Genomic DNA, 25,562 nt, shown 5'->3' with positions numbered 1-25,562 from the left:
ATCAGGGTCTTTTCCAATGAGTTTGCTCTTTGCATCAGGTGGCTAAAGTATTGGAGCTTCAGCATCAGTCCTTCCAATGAATACTCAGGGTTGATTTCCTTTAGGATGGACTGATTTGATCTCCTTGCAGTCCAAGAGACTCTCAAGAGTCTTCTCCAACACCACAGTTCAAAAACATCAGTTCTTTGGCACTCAAATATGTAATCCAGTATTGTTAACTATAGTCATCATGCTCTACATTACATCCCATGACTTCTTTTATGACTGAAAGTTTGTACTTTTTATTCCTTTCACCCCCTTCATCCTTTTCAACCACCTCTCAGTTCTGCCACCCAGTAACCACCAATCTGTTCTCTGTATATATAAGCTTGCTTTTTAGTTAGTTTTTTTAGATTCACATACAAGAGAAATCATACAGTGCTTCTTTTTCTCTGACTTAATTTCACTTAGCATAATGCCCTCAAAGTTCATTCATGTTGTTGCAAATGTCAGGATTTCCTTCTCTTTTTACAGTTGAATGATACTCCATTGTATGTTTAAATCACATTTTCTTTAGCCATTCATCCATCAAGGACATTCAGGTTCCTTCCACAGCTTGGCTACTGTAAATACTTCTGCAGTGACACTGGGGGTACATAGGAAAAGGAGTACGTCAAGGCTGTATATCGTCACCCTGCTTATTTAACTTCAATGCAGAGTACATCATGAGAAATGCTGGGCTGGAAGAAACACAAGCTGGAATCAAGATTGCCGGGAGAAATATCAATAACCTCAGATATGCAGATGACATCACCCTTATGGCAGAAAGTGAAGAGGAACTAAAAAGCCTCTTGATGAAAGTGAAAGTGGAGAGTGAAAAAGTTGGCTTAAAGCTCAACATTCAGAAAACGAAGATCATGGCATCTGGTCCCATCACTTCATGGCAAATAGATGGGGAAACAGTGGAAACAGTGTCAGACTTTATTTTTTTGGGGGCTCCAAAACCACTGCAGATGGTGACCGCAGCCATGAAATTAAAAGACGCTTACTCCTTGGAAGGAAAGTTATGACCAACCTAGATAGCATATTCAGAAGCAGAGACATTACTTTGTTAACAAAGGTCCATCTAGTCAAGTCTATGGTTTTTCCTGTGGTCATGTATGGATGTGAGAGTTGGACTGTGAAGAAGGCTGAGCACCGAAGAATTGATGCTTTTGAACTGTGGTGTTGGAGAAGACTCTTGAGAGTCCCTTGGACTGCAAGGAGATCCAACCAGTCCATTCTGAAGGAGATCAGCCCTGGGATTTCTTTGGAAGGAATGATGCTGAAGCTGAAACTCCAGTACTTTGGCCACCTCATGCGAAGAGTTGGAAAAGACTCTGATGCTGGGAGGGATTGGGGGCAGGAGGAGAAGGGGACGACAGAGGATGAGATGGCTGGATGGCATCACTGACTCAATGGAAGTGAGTCTGAGTGAACTCCAGGAATTGGTGATGGACAGGGAGGCCTGGCATGCTGTGATTCACGAGGTCGCAGAGTCGGACACGACTGAGTGACTGAACTGAACTGAAATCTTTTCAAGTTAGTATTTTCATTTTCTTTGAATAAATACCTAGAAGTGGAATTGTTGGATTTTATGGTAGTTCAATTTTTAATTTAGGGGGAATCTTCATACTGTTTTCCATAGTGGTGGCACCGACTTACATCCCCATATCCTTACCTATACTTGTTATCTCTTATCCTTTTCACACCTATTCGGAACAGATGTGAGGTGATAACTCATTGTGGTTTTGATTTGCATTTCCCTGATGGTTGGTGATGTTGAATACCTTTTCACCTCCCTGTCAACCATCTGTACATCTTCTATGGAAAAATGTCTATTCAGATTCTCTGCCCATTTAAAAATCAGATTGTTTGTATTTTTGCTACAGAGTTGTATGAATTCTTTATATATTTTATGTTGATTCCTTATCAGATATGATTTGCAAGTGTTTTCTTGCATTCACTATTACTTTTTAAGTTTTATTATTTATTGAATTTTAAAGTGTTTATTTCATTCCATATGTCAACATACATTACTTATTAAGCACAGGTGGTATGCTATTCCATATCTGTTTTCTTAGGTAATCTTCACAACATGGTGGAGTGGGTATCCTCCTATTTCACAGATGAGAAAACGGTTTTTGCTCAAACTCCCACAGCTGGTTAGCGTCATTCTGCAGTTTCCCATGGAACGGGCCTCAACAACGCACCAGAAATCTGACTGTTAATCCCAGTTCTACTGCTGTCAGCTGTGTGGCCTCTCTAACAGGGACGGGCATTTATTCTTGGCGACCTCTCCATCAGTATTTCTAGACTTAATAGGTGCTCAGCAAATACTTGTAGATTTGGTTATGGTAGGAGAAAAGTTATACATTAAAGTTTCCGACTAGGTCGGGGAGGAAAAGGCTGCCTGGAAGGGTAGGGAGAAAAGGGGCCGTGGGCAAGGGACAGAAGGGGAATCGGGGGTGCGAAACAGGCAAGGCTCCCAGGAATTTGGAACGGCCGAAGCTCAAGGCGAAAAGTACGGGGGAAGGCGGAGGGGAGGTGGGGGGACATTCCGATCCGGGGAAGGGTGAGGAGAAAGCGTTGTTGGAGAGGAGTGTGAGGCCCGACGGGGTGGGGTGGGGAAGAGGTGCTGGCGGAGGGGCGGGCGCGTTCCGGGCAGAGCCGAGGAGGGGCGGTGTCGGGGTGCGGGGAGACGTGTCCCGAGGGCCCGGGCGGCTCAAGGGGAAGCGGGAGGGCCGGGAGGGCGCGCCTGGCGGCTGCAGAGTCCGCAACGGACCAGCCGGGAATGGGGCAAGGGGGCGCCGGCCCCTCCTCCCCGGGGGCGGGCAGGCGTGTGGGGCGGGGCCCGGGCTCGCCCGGCCTCTAGGCGGCGCCGCGGACTCTGCACTCGAGCTGGGCTGTGCTGTAGGCGGCGGGAGCGGGACCCGGTAGGCAGCGGTAAGTGAGCCGAGAGCGGGTGCGGGGATCAGGGGCCAAGGGGTCGCCGTGGGCGGCGGGACCCGGAGCGGCTCAGGTAGGCCGTCAGAGCCCCCCCGCCGCGCACTTTGTGCAGCGTCTCCCTTGGGGCTGGAAGGTGCGCTCCAGGCTCCCGCGCGCGCGCCTGGCTGGGAGGCGTGCAGCACAGACGGTCCGGTTCCTGGGGGCCCCGCGTTGGGGCCCCGGGCGAGGGAGAGGCTCCGGAACCGCCATGCAGCGAAGGGCGCCTGGCAGCCTTAGCACCCCCTGCCTCGACCCTCGGTCTTGAGTGACAGCTGCGAGTGAGCTAGGATTCCTCCCGGACCCAAACGAGCACCTCTGTCCCTGTCCGACCCTGTTTTTCCTTTATTTCGGGGCGTGCTGGTCCCAACCATCTCTCGAAAAGAAAGGGCGGGTGGGCGTCTCCCTCTCCCTGACGTTCCCGGTCCAGGCAGGTCGTCCTGAAAGCCCCCGCTTCGCGTACAGCACATACCCTAGCTTTCCAAGGGACTTTTCCAAGTTGCATCACTGTTTGGCCTCTTCACAGGTGCTTGGCTGTCATGCTGGAGTTAGTTACACAGGATTTTTAAAAGTTTGTATATTTACTCGGTGTATACCCCTTCACCCCAAGGCTGCCGTACCTTTCCAACGCTGCTCGCAACGCACTGTTCAAAACACGTTGGGAGTTCTTTGGGGTATTTGTTCTCAAAGTTGGCTGCACATCTGGAGAGTTTTGGAAAACTGCTGTGGCTCTCTCCCACCTCTAGAGATCCTGAGCTGGGGCGCAGCCTGAACAATGGCGTTTAAAACGCCAGGTGATTCTAATGTGCTTTGGGGGCGTGCTTTTTGCACTACTACTGCTGCTGCTACTGCTGCTGCTAAGTCGCTTCAGTCGTGTCCGGCTCTGTGCGACCGCATAGACTGCAGCCCACTAGGCTCCCCCGTCCCTGGGATTCTCTAGGCAAGAATTCTGGAGTGGGTTGCCATTTCCTTCTCCAGTGCATGAAAGTGAGAAGTCAAAGTAAAGTCGCTCAATCGTGTCCGACTCTTAGCGACCTCATGGACTGCAGCCTACCAGGCTCCTCCGTTCATGGGATTTTCCAGGCAAGAGTACTGGAGTGGGGTGCCATTGCCTTCTCCTTGCACTACTAGAGGAGGTCTTCTCAGCTGCTCTTGATTCCGTCTTCTGTAAACCACCCTCTACCTGAGGAGCCTGTGGGTTGGTGCTTTCCAACTTTAAACTGCAGATGGTGCCTTTTTCTGGAGTTCCCTTTGCTTCTGCCCCTCTGTTAACAGAAAATACTGCTAGTCCACTTTCTGCCAAGGAGATGGGAGTATAGGGATTAAAGTCATGAAGTCCTTGCAAGAGTCAGTAGGGTTGTCTTATTCAGGGAAACTAAGTGATAGTTTGACTTGTCCTGTTTGGAAAGGATTTCAGATTAAAAGGAAGAAACATAATTTAAGAATCTGTCAGCTTTTGGAGATCCTCTGGCACAGATAATGATTCTACATAAATGTGGGGAAATCTTTTAAGAACACAAGATCCGTATTTTGTAGTTGACATGGTGTTAATATGTGTGTTAGGCTTCACTGCGTAGATTGGGTTTATTCCTAGTATGTGATTAAGCCCAGCAGATATAAGTAATAACTGCATATTTCTTGTTGATAGAATAATAACTGAGTTAGGGAATTAATGCCTACAGTAGCATGATACATCTGAGGTGAGACCTTCACCACTTGTCGAATGATTGTAAAAATGATAGGGAAATAGGACTAAGGAAATATTGAATATATGTATACATTGACTGCATTTGATCATCTGTTTTCTTAAAGTGTGTTTGTTATTGTGACAGTCTCCTGGGATCTTGGTTAATTTACTGTGGTACCTAAGTATGATGTTTGCATGAGATTCCCATCTGTCTGCTACCTGGCCACAAACCAGTGGATTTTATTTTTTTCTTAGGTACTGTCCCTCTATATTACATTTGTATTTGTAGTGGTGTGACGTCCTTTTAAGATAATGCCCTCCAGAGTTGGGGGAAAGTTTGTGTTCATTTCTGGTTTCCTAATGTGAGTCAAAAGAGCATTCATTTTGAAAAATACAAACTGTAGCATTGTTTTTTCTCTTTTTCCCACCTTCTTCCACCACCATGCTCCTATCTCTGCTTCTATCACTGTTCAGTTGCTTCAAGTGGGGACGCTGTGGCAGCCGGCTTAATTGTCTTGTCTTGAGAATAGAGGTTATGTGGAGTGCATAGTCTCACAGGGTGGCCCCTGACCCGAAACCGCAACCTTTGGGGGAAAAAGACCATATGGAAAGTGTTTTCTTACTGTTGAATTTTTTTTTTTTTTTGGACCAGGCCAACAAAATGAAGCCATCTTATTGACTGGTTTAATTTACTAATCTTGTCTCCATTTGGGGGGTGGGGATGTTCATTTGAGGATACTGTTGCAGTCTTAGTGTCTGCAAAATTGCACCTGAACAGCCATAAACTGACTATAATGGTACATTCTGGAAAAAAAGAAAAAGTATATGTAAATATGGACCTAAACAGATTTATGTAAACATTTCTCCCTTTGGAGTAGCAGCTCTGATATTCTAGAGATTAGAAGAAAGTAAGTGAAGAAAGAGGTAGTGAGGGTCTTCTTTATTTAGAGAAAGGATATGTGTCATTTCAGAAGAGTGATCTTTGATTTGTGTTAGGAATAGACTGCCCTATTAGCTTCTTTTTTCTTTTCCCTTCAAGTAGGGACAGTTAATTTGCTTGTGCCATGGGGTAGGAGGTCGTTAAAGAATTTAATGGCCTCCTTAACTTCCTCAATGGCCCCCCCACCCACCGCAAGCCATATATCTAAGAGATGCCATTGACACTTTTTAAAAAACTCAACTGATTTTGTGCTTTTTCTTTCTTTTCCTCCTCTGATCCTGGCACTAAAGGGCGGTGAACTGGCTGAGAGGTTGGCATCAGAGAAGAAAAACAAAGTTCAAGGGGAATTTAAAATTGGGTAATTTCCCCTGAATGTCCAAGTACTTACTTTATTCTGTCACATGACATTGCTGTTATCAAGAAACAAATTATGCCATGAAAATCCTGAAAGTGGAAAAAAAATAAAAAGGGGATTTGATGGGACCAGCACCAGGATTTCTGGTTTTCACATAGGGGGAGTTTATTGGAGTTTTCAGTCAATCATCCCAGTCCAACTCCCCTTTCCCTTTCTTCTTAGTCACTGTCTTCTGTTCCTAAACCAATATCCCTTGGGAAGAGAGAACTTCATCTTAAATTTCATATCAAATTTTTGCTTTTGTTTCATTGCTTTATTCACTCTTTTAACAAATTTAGTTCTTATACAGTCCCCACTCTTGGCATAGCTCTGTAGTGCTTGCTGGGTGTAGGTAAACAGGGTACAGTCCATGACTTACGGAGCTTGAAATCTGGTGGAGATGGAAACCAGGGTTGATAGTGAGCCGGGCACTCTTACCCTCACGATGAGTGTGAAGGCAGCTGGGTACCACCTGGCTGACACCACCTGGATAGATAGATACCTTCTCAATTCATTAGCACAGCAGGCACAAGAAAAGTTTTTCTTAGGTTTCAGTTGTGTTAAGTCCCTACGTCAAGTTTAACCAATTTCAGATACTTTTCTGATGGACGAGAGGTAAGGGTTTGTACACAGGTCATGCCAAGGGGAAGTGAGAAAAGAGGAGGCATGATTCTGGCGGATGAGATTTGCTTAAGGAGTACTTAGTTAAGCAGTGTGGGGACATGATCTGGGTGGTGAAGCTGGTGGAGAATGTTACTGGATCCATTTTTGGCGTGTTGGTAACGGGCAGCCTAAGCTTAGTGAGTAGAGGCCTTCTGTGCACAGAGCTGGGAGGAGTGTACAGCAGCCATTGTAAGGCGTTACAGAAAAACTGGAAGGAACTTTTTGGCCAGCCTAGTACTTTGCAAGCAGGTGGTTTGCTTCTTGTCTATGGCTCTGGGCAGCGTGTGGACGTTGGTTCTTTATCATGCTCTTGTTCCTTTAGCTCCGGTTTCCTGAGACGGACAGGAAATGACTTCACAGTGATCCCTTTGGGAAAGTGATTTCCAAACTGCTGACCCACAGGGCTAATAACCTCAGGGTTGAAGAGGAGTCACATTTGTTGACTGTCTGCCTTTCACATGTCAGGTAGCCAGCTGGGCCCCTGGGTTCTGTCTCTAAAACCCGTATGTTCCTGAGAGGGAGGTGGCAGCAACCTCATTTTACAGATGAGGAAACTGAGGCCCAAAAAGATCCCGGGGAGCTAAGATGCTCAGAAGACATGGTAGGGCTGAGGTTCAGGAGCACCCAGTCTGCCTGAATTCAAAGCTGAGCCTTTCCACTGCTCCTTGTGCCTCTAAAGCAGAACTGACTGAGAAATTATGTTTCCTGTGCTTTGTTTTTCTAACACCACAGTCCCCTTAGATCTGGATTGATTTACTGTTTTCCTCTACGAGACGATGTGTAATATTAGACTGAAGATCACTGTGGTCTCGTCATCTCAAGGGAAATTTTATGAAACCCTATTTTTTCTGGCTTTTTAAATGGAGAGGATAGATTAGGCTGTTTAGAAATGCTCTGAATGGATCCCAAATCCTGGGTTAGAGGGACATCGTCTCCACATTTCTTCAAGTTCTGCAAACCTTTGAATTTCTGGAGATAATTGGTTGTTACTTAAGAGATTAAAAACGAAAGTCAGTGTTGAACATCCTGGTGCAAAATGAAGCTGTGGACATTCAATTCCTGTTTATGTGGTACTCGCAACAAAAACAAAACTTTGCTGCATTGTAATTACCTCAAGCTTTTAAAATTATAGGTGAGAAAGTTTTAGAGGTGCATGGAGCTGTAATCAGGAAAGGTGACTTGAAAACAGGGTTACTGTGTGAGTGTCCATTACTACAGTGGGCTTTAGCTTTATATTTCACCCTAAGAAGGACTGGTTCGGTGGAGAGGGTCGTCTTGGAGTTAGTGTTTGGGATTAGAGCACAGAGCATTGGTTGTGAAGGTGGAATATTCCAGCCAGCCTGCCCATAGCCTCTTGTTTATAGGGCAGATTCTGTCCCTTGCTGCCCAATCACAGGACTTTCTGCTTGCCTTTGGAGTACATAATGCTCAGGCTGTTACTTTGTAGTTTTCTTGAATCTATAAAGCTCCTTTATTATTAATATTTTTTCACTCTTGCTTATCTCTTTTTCCCAGAGGACTGAGGCAAAATGATTCAGATTTTCTAGTTTTGGCTTCAGTCATTCTTTTGAGTTTTACCTCTGATCCCCCCTGGCTTTCTTGCCCCGAATTTTGCTGCCTGTCAAACAGGCACTCTGTTTTCCCTTGCAGATTGGAGTCCATTCAGGGAGGAGGACCCCTGAGACTAATACTCCTTCCACAGATCCAGCGATGTTTGTATTGTTGGTCTCGTTTTTTCCCAGGTGAGGGACCTGGTGAGGTGGCGTTTGCAGATTCCAGTTCAAGAGTTTGAGCCTCTATATAACGGGTGCCCTGTTTTGATTTTATTTCAGAGGGAAAAGAAATGGTCCGGTTTTCAAAGTTATAAAGAGGTTCTAGGATATCCTATGAACTAATCCATATCCTTGAGCTTTGTTTTAGCTGTATTACAGATAGCTTTTTGTAAAAAAAAAAATTGCTTCTCCACTATTTTTGCCTATGAGATTTTTATCCTCCTTATTAAAACAGTGACTTACTCAGAATTCCACAGCAGCAACTGAAAAGTTGATTAGCCTCTCTCCTTGCCCTAGTCAAATATCAAAAACCTGGAAAGTTTACTGAGAGTGGTGATTACAGTAAAAGCTTTCGGAGTCGGAGAGGAACTGATAGAGAAAGAATGGAAGGAAGGAGATAAGAGAGAGTAGTTTGCAAAGATTGGAGAAGGAAATGGCAACCCACTCCAGTTTTCTTGCCCGGAGAATCCCAGGGACGGGGGAGCCTGGTGGGCTGCCGTCTATGGGGTTGCACAGAGTTGGACACAACTGAAGTGACTTAGCAGCAGCAGCAGTTTGCAAAGGGCTGGCTGGAGTTTACCAAATTTAAGATTTTTTTCTGACTTGTGAACTTCAGGACTGGGACTTGAGCACCTTTGTCCCATTTGTAGTCAGACCAGCTCAGCCCTAACTTGTCTGCATTGCCCTAAGCCACCCGTAAGCATTTTTTTTTTTGGTGGGGGGGTGGTGGTGGAAGGAAGTGTAAGGTTAGAGGGAGAGAGGAAGTAGGGAACAGGGGAGGATTGGAGCCACTAGTTACCTAGTTCTTTAGGTCTGGTCTGCTCAGGGTACTACCACCTCTTGCTAAGGATCTGGATAACTGCAGTGAGCCCAGTGTCCTGGATGTGAGGCATCTGCTGCTGCTAAGTCGCTTCAGTCGTGTCTGACTCTGTGCAGCCTACCAGGCTCCCCCGTCCCTGGGATTGTCCAGGCAAGAACACTGGAGTGGGTTGCCATTTCCTCCTCCTTCCTCCAGGGGATCTTCCCCGCACAGGGATCAAATCTGAGTTTCTTCCTTCTGCATTGCAGGTGGGTTCTTTACCATTGTGCCACCCGGGAAGCCTGGACTTCTCAGGAGGACTGCCCAAATCAGTGATTTGCATAATAATAGCAAATGCTTCTAGAGCCTCTACCTCCAGCCCTGTCTGAGAGTGTTCAACCTAACAACTCTGTGGGATGGATGCTATCATAAACCCACTTTACAGGTGAGGGAAGAGAGGCCATGAGAAACTGGGTCACTTGTCAGATTTGTGCACCTGCCAAGTGGTTGGATCAAGGGTTCAAACTCTCCTGGCCCTGAGCTGTGCTTCTCTGGTTACTGCATGGCCTCTTCATTCATCCTCTCAATTCACCGCTCATTTCATTTCTTCACAGACTGTTGACTGCTTGCAAATACCTTTATCTCAGCAAGTGGAACATGGTCAGTGCCCTTTGCCAACATGTTGGAGGAAGCACCCTCCTGCCCCCCAAAAAACCCTGTAAACAAGCCTGCAAAGAGGAGGGATCTCTTGACTGACCTTGCATCCCTGTGTCTAGCAGGAAATAGATGCTCGATAAAGTTTTGTAGGAGGAAGAATGGATGTCACTCAGCCCATTGAAACGTGGTATCTTGTGTTTCATGTCTCTCTACCAGTATCAGTGGTTTCTAAGCAGAAATACAGATGAGCGCTAAGAAGAGTGAGAATGTGGGGAGGGGGGGTTGTTCACCAAAATAATTGGGGAATTCTTGATAAAAGCATATTTTTAAAGTATTTCAGGCTCTCATGATCAGAGATATGCTGTTTGTGTTCATGCTTAAAGCATTTATTATTCAAAGGGCATGCATACCCCCGTGTGGATTACTTTGTGAGTCAAGGAGGCCCTTCAGCCTTCCAGGCATTGCTGAGACTGTTCTTACAAGCAGAGTGTATTTTCTTTAGAGCTGAGAATCAAACCCTGGGAGTGTTCAAGTCCATGTCCATCTTCCTGGGGCAAAGCATAGTTTTAGTATTTTTAATACACAAGCTGATAGAAGATAGATTTGCCTCTGGTCTTCTCATTCTGTCTCCCTACTGTAGGGTAAGAGTGTAGGGGGTGTCTCATCTGCTTGACTTGGAAGTCACATTGTCCCTCACAAGGAGTGTGGTGTTCTGGGCAGGCTCCTTATCCATTTCAGGGCTATTACCTCATCTGTAAGATGGGCATATAACTCTTACCTTGTAGAGCTGTGAGGGTCACATCTCTCTGACATAGTGCTGCTGCTGCTACTGCTAAGTCACTTCAGTCGTGTTCGACTCTGTGCGACCCCATAGACGGCAGCCCACCAGGCTTCCCCGTCCCTGGGATTCTCCAGGCAAAAACACTGGAGTGGGTTGCCATTTCCTTCTCCAATGCATGAAAGTGAAAAGTGAAAGTGAAATCACTCAGTCGTGTCCGACTCTAGCGACCCCATGGACTGCAGCCTACCAGGCTCCTCCATCCATGGGATTTTCTAGGCAAAAGTACTGGAGTGGGGTGCCATTGCCTTCTCCACTGACATAGTGCAGTGGCTCTCAAATGCATTTGGCAATATCTAGAGACATCCTGGTTGTCATGACCTGGGGGTAGTGGTGGCTACTGGCATCTAGGAGGTAGAGGCCAGGGATGCTACTAAATTCCTTACAATGCACGGGATGGCCCCCCAGTAAATACTTGTGTGTTAGTTGTCAGTGGTGCCTGACTCTTTGCAACCCCATGGACTGTAGCCCATCAGGCTCCTCTGTCCATGGAATTCTCCAAGCAAGAATACCGGAGTGGGTTACTATTTCCTTCTCCAGTGGATCTTCCCAACCCAGGTCTTGAACCCTGGTCTCCTGCATTGCAGGTGGATTCTTTACCATCTAAGCCACCAGGGAAGCCCCATAAAGACTTAACCAGCCCCAAAAGTCAGTGGTGGGAAGCTGAGAGCCGTGGCAGGGTGGCATCTCTAAACCCCGGTGGTAGCTTTTAACGTCTCTTATCAGAGAGAGCTGTTGACCAGAGGCAGAGTCCTGCTTTCTTAAGAGGAGTGGAGGGAATGAAATTCAACCTTTTGTGGGTGCTTCTGGGTTACCCCACAGGTGCCCCCAAAATGTAGGAAGAGCTGCTTTTCTCTCCATTAAACTGCTCCTTAACTTCATTTGTAATTGCGTGCATCTATTTACATATAAATATACATATAGATTTACATATACATAACTTATATGCTTAAAAAAAAAAAATCCCTGGAAGTCTCAGAGTAGTTAAACCTGACTCCTCAGGAAGACAACAGCGTGGGGCACGGAGTAGAAGCTGGGCGCCTTCACCCACTGTGTGGCCCGAGGTCAACTACAGACCCTCGGCGGCTTGATTTTCTCCCCAGGAAAGGACAGGCAGTTGCATCGCCCTCCTGTTTTACCACGTTGTTCCAAGGACTAAGAGAATAAATCAGAATACATGAAGATAACTCTGTCCAAGTGAAGTAGTTCTACAGACATGTGATTTTGAATGCGGTTTTTCCAGAGAACTTGGTGCATAAGTGGTCACTTAGGAAATGCCACTGAAAAGGGATTAAGGCTCAACAGCCAAGGGATGTCTGTGTTGTGGGCGATGTGGGAAACCAGGCCCAGAAAGCATTCTGGTGGCAGAGTGTATGATTCTGACTCTGAGTTTGGGTGTAAACTCCCTGCTGTGCTCCCTCTGGGTTCATCCTTTGGCTTTTCCCCTGTTTGCCTGCTGACCCTGGGGCAAGCTCCTGCACCTCCTTATGCCTTGGTTTCCTCACCTGTAGCGTCAGGCTAATGATAACACCACCTACCTGAAGACAGGTGTGGGGGAAGTGATGTAGACTTCAGAAGTGCTTAGTGTACTTGGGAATTTCAGCTCAAAAAATGAGTTATTAGTAAAATAATATTATTTATTACTTTGCTTGTATATTTGCACTCAGGTGAGGAAGTGATTGCTCCTGGGTTAGGAGCTGAAAGAGGATTTTTCTGTAATTCCAGTTATTTTCTATTTTGTTACGGTAAAACTCATACAGTGTATAATTGACCATTTTAGTCAGTTTAAAATGTTCAGGTCAGTGACGCTAAGTACATTCACGGCATTGTGCAACCACCACCACTAATTCCAGGGCTTTTTCGTCACCTGAGAGGGAAACCCTGTACCCGTTAAGCTGTCATTTCACGTTCCTATCTCCCCGAAGGCCCAGGCACTGCCAGTCTAGCTGACTATCTTAAATACAATCATACAACATGTGGCCTTTTTGCCCTGGCTTCTTTCGCTCAGCATCATGTTTTCCGGGTCCATCTATGCACTGTAGTGAGCCTCAACTCTTCATTCCTTTTATTTGGTGTCTTTGTAGAGTAACCCAAGCCTCAGTTTCATCAGACCTATTCTACCACATCATGTCCTTATTTCAAGTTCTAGAATATCTTTCTTCATTAATCTGGGTCCTTTTTGGCCAGTCTTAATTTTCCTACTTTTTCTGTCCAGTGATTCTAATGACCCTTGAAATGAATTTTGGAATTAACACTGCCATGCTGGGTTCTCCATGCTGCCGGGGACTAGGTCTTATTATTTTTTATTTCTGCTGAAGAATTAGCAGCCAGGGCACAGATCTGCCTCGAGTGGTGCTTCATTTCCCCAGGACAGCATGGCAGATTTAAAAAAACAAGTGTCTGGAAAACACCCACCAGGCCTTTTTCTTCCTCCCAGTAAAAAGCTTTCCACATGAGAAGTGGCCCTCAATTAAGTCGTTTAATAAAAACCTCCCTCTGTTTTAAAGCTTTCTGGGGAAGTGTTTACATTTAATGCCACTGCAGGCTTCTAAATGAGGAGCTGTGGAGTGAGGGATCCTTAACCTGTGACTTTAATAATATCCTTCGCTTTAGATTTCCAGGTGGCGGCCCTGGGCCAGATTTGTAGCATGTCATTGACCCAGACAATCTGGATTCTCTCCTCCCCCACCCGTTCAGCCACCCAAGATGGAAGGTTTCAGAGAAGCCCGAAGCCCCATAGAGATGTAAAACTAGCTCTTGGAGAGAGACTAGAGTGAAAGGAGGTGGCGTGTCAACGCCTGCCCCCCACCAACCCCCCACCTCTCCTGCACTTCTGAGCTTAGTAGTGGGAGAGCAGCTCAGGGCTCTGAGATGCCGGCCCTTCAGGCAAGGCCTCCAGCCAGGCTTCAGAGCATTCTTGGGTTGTGGCCGTGGCCCTTCACTACTAGGAGGCTCTTCATTTTGCTTTGTTTCTGGAGTGGTGAGCAGGCCCTGCCTAGAGGAAGCAGGATGTTGGCAGCTTTAGGGGGGCTTACGAGCTCCTTTTGTGGGAAACACTAGAATTTATCCCAGAGGAGTGTCCAGGGTAAAGCTGTGTCCTGAAATAAAGGACATCTCTAGGATGGCCTTCCCTCTCTGCTTCTTTCCTGGGGATCCTCATCAAGCTGGCTGAGGACAGGCTGGTAGGGAAGCCCAGAGTCCCTGGCACATGTTGGGATTTGCAGAGGCTGCAGGGCCTGGACTCTGGCCCTGGACTGCCCAGGTCCATTCCTGCCTCTGGGGTTCTACGTTGTATGAGTGAATCTGTATAGAGTGCTTGGAACAGGTCTGCATAGAGAGGGATATGCGTGTATGGTCTTATTACTCTGATGCTTCCCTTTTGTGACTCCCGCTTAGAATCGGGGAATGCTCCTTATTTTCAGAGCTAATTCACCTCCATGCCCAGCAGGCTTGTGCAATCCATGGGAGAGGGTGAGATCACAGAACCCTTCAAAAAAGCATGATGTGCGGATGGGGAAATCATGCTTGATGAACCTATTACGTTCTTTGAGGGAGAAAGTAAATGTGGGAAGAAGGGCAAACCAGTGGATGTAATTTATTTAGATTTCCCAAAGACTTTTGAAGACTTCATGCCAAAGGTTATTAAATGTGAGTCTCCCACACCTCTGTGTGTGGCAGTAATGTGAGGAGGAGTGCGGTCAAAACCCATTTTCTCTGTCCTCCTTGATAAAAGGAGAGGCAAGATGGTGAAATCGCCACATTTGCAAGTGGGGTGGAATTCTTCTGTCTATTATCTTTTAAAGTCTTTATTGAATTTGTTGCAGTATTGCTTCTCTTGTTTTTTATGTTTTTGGCTGCGAGGCATGTGGGATCTTATCTCCCTGACCAGAGATCAGCCCTGCACCCCTGGAATGGAAGGTGAAGTCTTAACCACTGGATTGCCAGGAAAATCCCTAGAATTCTTTTAAAAGTAAAATTGAAAGAAGACATTGGGGTTAAACTATAGGAATTAAACCTATAGTTAAACTATAGGAATATATATATATTTTTTATTAAAAACATTTTTTTAGATACTACATGGAGCTGTCAACCATAATTTTAAATAATTCTTTTGTGGTCAGTGGTGCACCTGGGCAGCCAGGGGTTGGGGCTAGGAATTGTGTGCGTTGATTCCTAGCACAGGTACCATTCATCTGCCTGAAATATCATAGGTGCTCAGTAAACATATGTTGAATGAATAAATGAAGATTAATAGAACAAAGGAGTTCATTAAAAATAATTCAAGTGCTTGACAAACAAGTTTCTAGTTTCTGTCTTTAAGAATACATTTGTAGAAGGAAGTAGATTTCACCATTAATAAGTATGAGAATCAGATCTTTAAATACATAGATACTGAATTTCATCCCTTCTGTGATTTAACCCAGGGCAGTGAGTGAATGAATGAATGAAATGAACAGAAGCTTTGTCAGCATGGACTGCTCTCCTCCAGTAGAATTTAGGAAGCTTGGGGATTTGCTAGACTGAAAAGGTACTTGTAGGAATGATTACTTTCATATTTTTCATTATGTTCAGCTTCCTGTGGGGCTACTGTGGTGCCTTACGTGTAGGAGTTCTCTGTACCTGTATGAATGGTGAATGAATTAAAATTTTCTTAAGCACAAATATTTTATTATTGCTTGATTACTTGGTGCCAGGCAAACTTATCATTATATTTGCTCTTAAGATGTTTGTATTAGGTTACTATATGATGTTGCCGCATAACAAACAATCCCTGATCTCAGTGCCTTACAACCACAGGGATTTATTTTTCTACTTAGTTGATCATTTGGCTTTGAGTCTATTCCACATGTGCTTATTCTGGGACCTAGGGCATGCTCACCTTACGGCAAATGGCAGTAGCCTAAGAGGGCAGGTAGAAATGCATGAAGCCTCTTGAGGCTTTGGCTCATAACCATTAGTCAACAGAAATCACATGGCCAAGCCCAACATCAGTGCAGAGGGGAAGTATACTCAGGCCATTCTCATGGGAAGTACTGCAAAGTCATGGTGCAGAAGGGGGACACATGACGCCATTATATAGGGGAGTGAAGTGCAGAAAACAGAGATTGAATCCATCACAATGCTCAAGAGTGAGTGAGAGGGATGAGAAAAGCATGGGCCAAACTAACCTTCCGGAAGTTTGCTCAGAATCATACATGTTTTGCCCAGGTGCCAGTCTGAGCCTTAGTAATCATTGTAAGTGACCCTGGCACACACTGACTCTTGGCTGAACGTCATCTCACATTCACTGACTGTGATGCTGCTCCTGGGAGTTCAACTTATCTCCAGGAGGAGTGGATGTGGTTGGTTGGGTTTCCTTCTGGTTATTAGTCCTGACCTCACAGGCTGCCCACAGTGATGGCAGGAGTGACAGGAGAACAGAAAGGGCTGGAGATGGGCGATCTGCCTGCCCTTGGGCTGGCCCCCCCTCAGCATAGATCTGTGGGGATCAGCCTCACTCCTGCCTCTAATAGTCTGTGACAGTCGTCACCTTCACATGCCCTGTCCCCATCTTATCCTAATAAGGACCCTGGGCCTTAGTTTCAGGAGCCAGCCTTTTACATTCAAAGAATGTGGAATGGGAGGTTGGGTGACATCTCTTCAGCCAGCCAGCTCATAAGTAGCAGATCTGAACTAGGTCATCCAGGTTCCAGTCTTGGGCTGTCCTTCCACACCCTGGTGACTGTCCCAGCCTAGCAGAGTCATGTCTGACTCTAAGGCACTGGGGAACGTACGGCCCAGGGTGACAGCGTCTACTCTTCTGAAGGACCAGGTGAGCCTGTGTCTCAGTGCTGTGTTGCAGATGAAGCAGAATGAAATACTGGCCGTCTTCGGGTCACCTTTTTGCAGTGTGTCCTTATTTGGGGAGAGAGCTGCCAGACTCTCCAAGGAAGAAAGCACTCTGGCCATTAAGAGAAAATACCCTGAGAACACATGGGGACTAAACCCTGATGAAGCCAAGGCTGTGAGGGGATAGATGCTTTCGCATGTGCCCTGGATGGAATTGTAAGTCCAGTGGGCTTCTTTTTAGAGAACAGGTGGGCAGTGGGAATATTTTCACTTGCAAGTAAACAAAACTCAGTTAAAAGTGGTTTAAATAGTAAGTATCTTTATTATCTCCTGTAAACAGAAGTCCAGAGTTAGCACAGTTTTGGGGTTCATTAATGAAAGGCTCAGCTAAGTTTCCTCTTTGCCAGCCTCAGTGTTTGACGTTTGACCTCCAGCTTGGCTCCTCGTGTTCCCAACCACCATATCCTCGTACACAGGTGATATGTGGTATCCAGAGGCAGGAAAAGAGGAAACCAGAGAAAACCTTTGCTGGGAGCCCCACCCCCAGAACTTCTTCTGTGCCCCATTGGCAAAACTGGGCCAGATGCCCACATCTCATCTGATGACTGGCATGGAGAGAGGGGGCTCCCATTGCTTGCTTAGACCAGTCTTAGGGCCCAGCTTTCTCAAAGCATGTGGGACAAAGCATTTGTCCCCTGGGACAAAAGGGGGCAGAAATGGAGCTTTGCTGGCCAGAAAGAAAGCGGCAGTTGCTGTGAGTAGGTAGCCCCTGGTGTTGGCCACAGCGTTTATTTTCTTTCTCTCTCTTTCCCTTCCTTCCTCCTTCCAGCCCTCTCTCCTTCCTTGCTTCCGTCTCTCTTTCCCTCCCTCCTTCCCTTTCCTTTTCTCTCTTTTTTTCTAACATTATCTTTCAAAACTAAAAATTGTCTATACACATTCCTGTAGATAAACTACAGTTAGTAGTTTATCTTACAAATATACCTGCGGAAGTGTGCCGGCAAACATGCAAAGATATTCAATGCAACGTTGTGATAGAGTAACAGTAGAAGTAGCCTAAATGCCTTTCAAAGGGACTGGTTAAATGCCATGTAAGCACATTATGGAATTGGGCAAATCTATGAGTACTGATACAGAAAAATTCATAAAACAGACTTTTTTTTTCTTAAAAAAAAAGGTGCACATTAGTTTAAAATCCCATTAAAAAAAAATCTCAATTCTTGGTTTGCAAATGTAAATCTCTGGAAAAAATCCTAAGTAACGTGCTTATTTCTGGGCTGTAGGATTGGTGGCATTGTTGGAAAGGAAATTTTCTTTTTCATTTCATGCCCTCCTTGACTGTTTGTATTTTATAAAAAAGCAGTATGAGTTAACCTTCATAATAATAAAACGATAGTTGTTCTCTAAGTATTCACGGGGGCTTAAGGAGAGTAAAACAAGGGCCCTAAATATGGTTGTGAGGGGATGGAAGTGCCATTCGTCTCTGTTCGGTGTTTAGGGAGGCTGTGGAAAGTAAAGAGTCTGGGAGTGAAATAAGGTCGTTTTTTAATCTCCCTTGGCACCTGGCATAGTGTCTTATACATAGTAGAGTCAAATACATATTTGAGGGACGACTGTTTCGATCAAGACCCAAAGCAACTTAATGAAATGCCAAAACCTAACCAGGCATCTCACATCAGCAAGAAAGTAGACCCTGCTGGAATTTTTATTTTGCAAATAAAATATGGCTGCCATTACCTGCTTTTCTCTTGAGCTCCCAGAATCTAATTCATTGCTAGGAATCAACCTGAGTGTGCAACTTTCTCCTCCTCATCTGCTGATGTGCCAAGTTCTGGATAATAAAGCTGAACAAGGTTTTCAGCTAAAGGTAGAGCAAAGATAGGCATCACTGTCCCTGTCCTGTGTCAGCTGTGTTTGCAGGTGGTGTTTGGTGGAGAGCTATCTGGGTGTCCTCAAGTCTATGAAGTACAGAACGAACAGTTATTTCTTAAACAAAATAAAGTTTTCTGATACTCTGGACTAGTGAATTAGAAAACTGCTATCTTAGTGGGAGGGAGGCTCAAGAAGGAAGGGATATATATATGTATACTTAAGGCTGATTCATGTTGTTGTACAGCAGAAACTAATGCAACATGTAAAGCAATTATCCTCCAATTAAAAATATATTAAAAAACAGAAAATTGCTGTCTTATTTACGTCACTCTGATAATAGAGAAAAACCACAGATAGTGAGATAGGGATTTCGGATCTGACTGGCTAGTGTTGGTAGAAAGGTGTAAATGTGCTTACTGGTGAAGTGAAAGAATTAAGTAATCTTTTCAAGCAGTTCTCTTCCACTTAGAAAAGCAGAATACTGTGGGTATTGAAAAGCTTTTTATTGGGAGAGGTGGGGGGAGGGTAAGGCCGGTGCTACCCTTAGGTTTTGCTGGATACTCTTCATAATTCCCTCGCTTGAGGGTTCTCTGTCTCTGTGATTGATTCTTGCCAATCAAAGAATGAATGTTGTAACTGACATTTCCACTGAGTAGCTTTTAACTTTTATACCCTTGGGTTTTAGCATTTAGTCCTGTCATGGCCACCGGATGCCCACTCGGTTCAGACAGTGATGATATCATTGAGCTGTGTTAAGATCATTTCCTTTGGAACAAAATGAAAAACTTTCTGTGCTCACAATTGGAGGAAAGTGTAAGGTTTTAGTAGGTCTCCTCTGCTACAGGTTGAAAAGAGCCCATGTTTGAATATCATCCACTCAGCTGTTCAAGTGTGCTACGGGAAGGTTCCAGTTTTTGAAATGTGAAAGGCAAACATACCTTTTCAGTGTGTGTTCTTTTAATGGGCCGTTGGAAATATTTGGAAGAAGAGTAACATTTTACACCTTTGTTGGGATTATCTTGGGATCAGAAGAACTTGGGATCATTGGCACATTCTGCTCTAGAGGGACTGAAATTATTTGTGAGAAGAGGGAGGGGTTTGGAAGGGTTGGGTGTTTGCATGCGCATGTGTGCACCTGCAAACCACATGTTTTCATATTTACTTGACATGATCTTAGTGCACAGCTTCCTCTGGATATTAGACAGTCTATCCTATATCTGCACAGTCTGTGATTAAGTTTCACAATTTTAGATGAATTCTGTCTCTTCATCTGAAGATTAAGAAGTGATGGTGCTTGAGCAACAAAGTGGAAACACTAAAAAAAAAAAAAAAAAAAGAAGTGATGGTAGGAACACTTTTATAGCACTTGGTAGTGCCTGGCACTTTTATGCACTTAATATCTATTAACTCATTTACTCCTTTTAATAACCTGATTATCATCCCATTTTCCAGTTGAGGAAAATGAGGCACAGAGAGAGTAACTTGCCCGAGGTGGTAGAGCTAGAAAGTGGTGGGGTTCAGTAAAGATCCATGTGCGCTCACTTGCCTTAGTTGAAAGCAAAATAGAAGTTAATGGAAGCAAAAATTCATGATATGTTGCTGCTGCTGCTGCTAAGTCGCTTCAGTCGTGTTCGACTCTGTGCGACCTCTTAGACAGCAGCCCACCAGGCTCCCCCGTCCCTGGGATTCTCCAGGCAAGAGTACTGGAGTGGGTTGCCATTTCCTTCTCCAATGCATGAAAGTGAAAAGTCAAAGTGAAGTCGCTCAGTCGTGTCTGACTCTTAGCAACTCCATGGTCGCTACCAGGCTCCTCCCCCCATGGGATTTTCCAGGCAAGAGTACTGGAGTGGGGTGCCATTTCCTTTTCTGCATGATATGTTGAGTCATTCCTAGTCTTGGTTGATCTTCTAAATTGGAGACTATTCTCCATTTATAGTGTTTCATTTCACTAAAACTGTCTTGTATAATCTGAGTCTCTTGCTTCATGACCAACATTTTAAATTACTTTTATACAGCAGGCCTATACTTTAAAAATTATTTTAGTTGTAAATCTGAAATATATTAAAGGGCAGTAAATTTAGCCAGTCAACATAGAAAATCATTTAACAGAGAGTGACTTGTCTCCTCTCTTTCCTTAGGAAAGAAAGATGAGCTCTTTCAGTTCCCAGATGACTCCTCAATTTAAAATGAGTTATTCCACTGGAATAAAAGTCTTTCTCCTCCTGCAGAAAGCAGCTACTACTTTCAGAAGCTAAAGCCATTTTTCTCTCCAATAGTCTGTGATTAATCCTGATGTGTACCTCCTGCCAGTTCCTTTCCTTTGAGACCTCAGCAGCCACATAACTAGTGATTCCTCCTCCTCCTCCTCCTCCTTAGGAGCAATGCTTGTGGTTGATGTCCTGCACAAACCATTTCTGAAAGCCTAGCTCACAGCCTGCCCTCCTGGCATTGAGCAGTAGATAAGAACAGGAACTGGGAGAGGTACAGCAATGCCCGCTAGTGCATAGTAAGACCTAGGGGATGTTTGTCCAGCTTCTGTTGTTATGTATTGTGCTTTTGCCTTGTGCTGGTGACTGTGTTAAACACTAAATGCATCGCCTTGTTTAATTCTCATCCCGTTTACAGTTTAGAAACTGAAACTTGGAGAAGTTAAGAAATTTGCTCAAGGCCACACAGCTAGTGAGCTTCCTTGGTGGTCAGTGGTAAGGAATCTGCCTGCCAATGCAGAAGACCCGAGTTTGATCCCTGGGTTGGAAAGATCCCCTGGAGAAGGAAATGGTAACCTACTCCCGTATTCTTGCTTGGGAAATCCCGTGGACAGCCGATGGGGTTGCAGAAGAGTTGGACATGACTGAACAACTGAACAACACCCAGCTAGTAAGCAGTTAGAGCTATGGTGTAAATCCAATTTATTCTTCTTTTTTTTAAGTAGGAAGCACAGATATAAAAAATGTTTACTATCTTCCAGAAGTTTTCTCTTGCTTCCTCCCAGTCACTGTTTTCCCATAAAGATAACAGTATCCAGTTTCTATCACCATAGGTAAATTTGACTGTTCTTGAACTTCATAAAAATGGGATCATAGTCATATAGTATGTACTCTTTTAGTGCCTGGCTTTTCTTTCACCACTATATCTGGAATTCATCAATGGATGTGCATATAGCAATAATCTGTTCTTTCTCATTGTTAAATACATTGCTAACTTTTCATTGTGTATTTCATTGTCTTCCTATTCCTTGATAATTGATATATCTGCTGTTGATGGACTTTTGAGTTGTTTGTAGTTCTTGGCTGTTACTGATAGTGTCACTTTCTTGTATGTGTAAGTAGGTTCTTCAGGTGTATATCTAAGAGTGGAGTTGCTGGGTCTTCATGTGTATGGAGCTGTCGTTGATCCCCAGGTGGTTGTACCAGCTGACACGCCCACCTGGCAGTGAGTGAGTTTCAGTGGCTCCAGTGTCGACACTTGGTGGTGTGTGTCATCTTCATTTTGATCATTCTGGGGAGTGTGTAGTGGGACTGTGTTGTATCAAACAGTTTTGACTCAGCAGATGCTTATTGTAAAACTTTTGGAAAATACAGAAATGTATAAGATAAAAATTAAAAACTGTTTTCAGTTCTCCCGTTAAGATACACAATCACTAATTTGAGGTGTATTTCCTTTTTATTTTCCACTACATATATGTATGTGTGCTAAACACACAATTGGAGTTGTTTTGGTGCAAGCAAGGTTCTGTTAAAGGGGGTGTTTTGGGTGCCTCTGTAATGAAATAGGAAAGCAGTGAATGGACGGCCCAGGAATAGTCTTAGTGGTATTGTAAGCATGTGTCGTGTTGCCATTTTTCTGTTATATTTGGAGTAAGGAGGAAAGGGGAAGGAAGCCAGCATTTATTGCGCACCTGCCATGCCCAGGCCCTGTGGTGCTGGGAGGTGCTGCACACTCCAGAGTGGACTTGAGTCTCATGAGAGACGTGTAACCCACCTGGCAGCCATACAATGTACATGCATCATGTTTGAAATTGTCTTATTTCACACCTAGTAACCAAGCCTGTGAAATACTGGACTTGTGTTGTAGTGTAAATGGAAGTTAATTAAACTGGCAAATTGTTTGCACAGTTTTGAAAGCTCACAAACATCTATTGTTTCAGCTCACTTGAACACTAGCACACAGAAAACAACACTCTGAATGGAGAATATTTATTTGGTGCATAGGGTCCTTATTTATAACAGTTGTCCTTTTTCCTTCAAATGCATTAAATCTAGCAGTTTGTTGCTGTTCAACGTGGAATCTAATCAGAATCCTAACTATAGTTCTGTATTTGAATAATCTGCATTATTGGCTGAAATGTTGGTATGTTAGTTTTTTGAAAAGTAGAACCTCTTTCTTTGAACTGTGCTTAATCTCCTAATGACCCAGGGTTGATTTTTGTTGCCAATAAAAATCGTTTGGGTGACAAATAGGACAAAAAAAAAAAAAAAAAGAGGTACACAGTCAGTCAGCAGAGATCTCTTGTCTTTCTTGTAAAAGCAGAGGGTATGGAATCTTTCTGTTGTGGATTGCTGGCCTAAGGTAAAGTTCTCAAGTTCAATTTGGATGTTTGTGGGAATTACTTTAAATATTAATGGATATTTAATCCAATGGTTTTAAAAAATAAAAACCAGAATTCATAAATTTTGTTCATTAAATACAACCTAAACATATTGAGTTGGCCAGAATGTTTGTTTGGGTCTTCTGTAAGATATGGAAAAAAAGGAATGGACTTTTGGGCCAGGCCAATAGATTACTTGTAGAACATTTTGGGCAATTAGATATTTTACATTAGTTCATTTTCCTGAATTTCAAAGTTTATTTTTTCAAGTGGTAAGACTAAATGTTTAGCTTTTTGCTTAAAGTTTCAATAGGGACACATTTCCCCGAACTACTAAAACCTAGACATGAAATACAGCTTACCATTTCATTCTTATTAATCTTAGTTGTCACGTGGCGATATGTTCAGAGGCTCTTAGTGCATGACTTATTCCCACGCTGGATAGTTGTGGACATTCTGGGCTTCTCATTCTGGTGACTGGTCTTTGTGATTCTTCTGCCGTCTTCTGTAACTGATGTGCTTGTTTGCTTCTGTAGCAGCTCACCCTTTTGTGTTATTGGTTCTACTTGACTTTGGGCAGGGATTTTAACTTTCAACTGTGTGTGGTTGTGTGTAAAAAGAGGAGGAAGGAGGAAGTTCATGTTGAATTGTGTTCTGTGTCGGGTGCTGGATTGCCTGTTGCCTTAAACAGAAACCATTGGCTTCCCAACACCACCGTTTTGCATGTTCAAAGGACGTTTCAGCTTCCATTTATTTTTATTTTTTTCTTATTATTATAATTACTTGTTTGTAATCAAAACTGAAGCACTACAGAAATGTATGACTTAAATGGAAAGCACCCTATTTTATCACCTCTAATTATAACTGCTCTTAAGGATTTGGTAAATTTTTTTTTTTGGTGTTAATGTAACTTTATACATACAAGTTATTTTTTAGAAGTGAGGCTATTCTCGTAATATATCTTTCTATACATTGTTCTGATACATTTTAAAACAATGTATCTTTATACTTTCCACGGCTGTGTATATAAATCATTAAAAAAAATAGTTTTCTCATATTCCATGATATGGATAATTTAGCCAAGCTCCTAATTTTTTTTAAGCATAGTTTTTTTTTTTTTTAATTGAACTGTGGTTGACTTACAATATGGTATGAGTTTCAGATGTACAGCAAAGTGATTCTTTGATATGTATGCATTCTGTTTTAGATTCTTTGCCATTGTAGGTTATTGGTAGCCAAGCTCCTATGAATGGACATTTACGTTATTAGAAATACTTGGTACATATGAAGTTATATACTTAGAAGTGTGTTTGTGTAACTGTTCTGTTCAGGGTTAATTGCTAGGAGTGGAATTGCTGGATGAGGTGGTGTGTACACCTGCAGCTTGGTATCGTCTGCCACAAGAGTACCAGTGTCTACTTTTGTTTCCCCACCCTGACAAGGCCGTTCCTGCGTATCTCCTTGTGTTTTCAAAGCCCAGCCAAGAGTGTCAGGTTTTTTTTTTTTTTGAGTTTTAGCTTCTAGACAAAAGAGATAACTTTATTTCTTGGATGTAACAGGCAAGAAAGAGGAGAAATGGATGCCTTTCTGTCAGAAAGGGAGGCACACAAGACCAGGAGAGAGAGGAGGAAGAATGGATGGAAGAAAGAGAGGGTAGCGGAGGAGATGCTGGTCTCTACCCCATCAGATCCCCTCTGGGTCCTCTGGTCTCTGCCTTGCCATGCCTAGCCTAGCCTGAGCATCTTCCTTTAACCTTTGTCCCCCTTCCAGACTTTTGGTTATCCACTTATCCTGAGACAGATAACCTCTGGAGATCTGGAGCCCTCCCTACTTCCTTGAGGACATTAATCCTGGGTCTTTTATTTATAGCAACAGAAACTAACCCTGATAGATCTAAGCAGAGACCATTTATTCAGCACCATGAGGATGCAATAAGACTCACATGACTGGGGTGGTGGGGACAGGCTGTGGAAATGGGCTGGGACCCAGGGAAGCCCAGATAAGTAGGACCATAGCCTGCTCCCGCCAGCAGCCACAGTCAGGACAGAGGCCCACCCCCACGATGGTTGGGTCGGAGCAGAGATGAGAGTTTGGCTGTTTCATTCCTACCAATTGATGGTGGAACCTGCCTCATTTGGATTCGCCTACATGTGGTCGGGAAATCCCTAACACAGGAAGCGACTGCATTCGCATGCTGACTGAAGTGTGGCTCATTGCCAGCCTCTGTTCTTTATCCCTGGCTCGTGCCTTTTGCCTCCTTCCCAGGGTCTCTGAGGTGTCAGAAAAGGGGGCTGTAGATGTGGATGTGTAAAGCAGATCCATGCACATGTTGTGCATACGTACTCATTTTACAGCCCTCCTCGAGTTCCCCAGAGTAGGTGGTAGTGTAGCACCAGGAAGCGTGCGTCTCTGAGAGTGCTGGGTCTGCCCGCAGGGGTGGGGATTCAGCCGACCGTTGTACCATGTTTGCTGGTGGATAGGTAACTATAATTTAGATGGATGGATCTAACCTGGAATCTAAGA

The 25,562-nt window shown here is 44.2% G+C and overlaps 1 protein-coding gene across 2 annotated transcripts in view; it reads left to right on the top strand.

Annotated features, from left to right (window-relative positions):
- The first annotated feature begins 2,866 nt into the window (after window positions 1-2,866).
- Window positions 2,867-25,562, top strand: part of CGNL1 (cingulin like 1) — a 170,246-nt gene continuing 147,550 nt past the window's right edge. Inside the window, exon 1 of one of the 2 annotated variants that reach the window (XM_027553903.1) lies at window positions 2,867-2,964. The gene's annotated coding sequence lies outside the window, so the exon portion shown is untranslated. The remainder of the gene's footprint in view (window positions 2,965-25,562) is intronic. The other variant, XM_027553904.1, reaches the window with a different exon arrangement.

Source organism: Bos indicus x Bos taurus, chromosome 10 (genome assembly GCF_003369695.1).
Source record: "Bos indicus x Bos taurus breed Angus x Brahman F1 hybrid chromosome 10, Bos_hybrid_MaternalHap_v2.0, whole genome shotgun sequence".
Classification (NCBI taxonomy): Eukaryota; Metazoa; Chordata; class Mammalia; order Artiodactyla; family Bovidae; genus Bos; species Bos indicus x Bos taurus.
This window is presented reverse-complemented; position numbering and strand designations above follow the sequence as displayed.